Consider the following 2,086-nt stretch of genomic DNA (forward strand, 5'->3'; position numbering starts at 1 on the left):
TATAATTCCTTTTCTTGTTTAATTTATTTCATGTGAAACTAGACATAATAAGCTTCAATTTGATATGTAGTCCATCACCAAGTTCAATTTCTATGATTTTTAGTAAATTTTAAACTCACGTCGATTATTCATGCGATAATACATTTATGGCAAATTTCATCCCTTTTATGAGTTTTTATGCACTAAGTATCTTAATAATTTTCCTTAACATCAAATATAATCTAAACTAACTATTTTCATAATTTATCATTATCAATCATTTCCTCAACCATTCCATCACCATACCATAAGATCATTTACACAAAAAGGTATATTGCTATACATGCCATACTTAAATTTACAAGCCATTACCAAAAGTCTTAGGATAGTGTGGTGAGCCTTGACCTATCCCGACTCTGAAATGGCTTGTCCAAAACTACAATGAGTAAGAAGGAGGAGTAAGCATAAATGCTTAGTAAGTTGATATGCAAATAATAAGTAACATAACAAACAGTCATACCAATCAACATTAGCATGTATCACTAAAACACATATCACATTTTTAATCATTTTCATCATCTTATTACCTTATCGTGGTTGTATCAATACTCAACCCGAGGGTTAAATACATACCTGTCCAAAATATCCATTTCACATCACTTACCAATCGTCTCTTTACATCTCAAATATTCCTCCATTTGAGTAGAACTTTACCGTTGAACACATCGAATATAATTGGATACATGGATAACTTGCACATAAGTGCCATATATGCAATCAAGCAATCATGTAACCCGCCCATAGCGAACTCGGACTCAACTCAACGAGCTCGGGCGTTCGCATCCATAAGTGAACTCGGACTCAACTCAACGAGTTCGGATGCCTAGTTACATCTCACGAACTCGGACTCAACTCAACGAGTTCGGACATTCGCATCCATAAGTGAACTCGGACTCAACTCAACGAGTTCGAATGCTCAACCATCCTAGTGACATGTCACTTGTATCCTAATCTATTCCTAAGGTTTAAACGGGCTTTTCCTCGAACACTTATCCTTGCCGTCTTCCGTAGAATGCCAAATCAATACTCTCAGTAACAATTATATTTAACAAGTAGTTCACATAATTTACATATTATTTGAAATTAACCACAAAGCATACGTTTCAAAATAAAATTCAGCATAACATATAATTAACATTAATAACTTAAAAATAACCATTATGCTACATTATTTACACATGAACTTACCTTGGTACCAAAATACAAGGATTTTGCAATTTAGTCCACAATCTTTTCTTTTCCTCGATTGAGGTCGATTCCACGTATTTCTTGATCTAAAATAACACATTTAGCTTATTTAATACTCACATTATCAAATTAATCCTTAACTCAAATTTTGGAAAAATTACAATTTTACCCCTAAACTTTTGCATATTTACATTTTTGCCCCTAGGCTCGGGATTAAACATTATTCCTTATTCTTATGTTTTACAACATGCTGATCACTTTTCTCTTCTATGGAAACATCAAATTCTCACTCTAACATGTACTTGTGACTATTAGGTATTTTTACCGATTAAGCCCTTTACTCGTTTTGCTTAAAATCGAGTAGTACAAGTTGTCTAACATAATTTAAAACTTCATATTCTATCAAAAACATCAAAATACACAAATTTCACCTATGGGTATTTTTCCAAATATAAACCCTAGGTTAAATTATTGCTAACATAAGCTTTATCGAGTTACTAGGATATCAAAAAACGTAAAAATCATTAAAAACGGGGCTTGGAATCACTTACTATGGAGCTTGGAAGCTTGAAACAAACCCTAGCTATGGATAACCCTTGAAATTTCGGCCTAATGAAGAAGATGGACAAAATTGGCTTTTAATTTTGTTTTAATTCATTTTAATAACTAAATGACCAAAATACCCTTACTACTAAACTTTCCAAAATTCCTTCCATGTCCTAATTTTGTCCATGAACTTAAAATTGGTAAAATTTCTATTTAAGACCTCCTAATTAATATTTCAAAGTAATTTCATACTAAAAACTTCTAGAATGCAAGTTTTGCAACTTATTCAATTTAGTCCCTACTTTCAATTTAA

This window comes from Gossypium arboreum, chromosome 8, assembly GCF_025698485.1.
Source record: "Gossypium arboreum isolate Shixiya-1 chromosome 8, ASM2569848v2, whole genome shotgun sequence".
Taxonomy (NCBI): Eukaryota; Viridiplantae; Streptophyta; class Magnoliopsida; order Malvales; family Malvaceae; genus Gossypium; species Gossypium arboreum.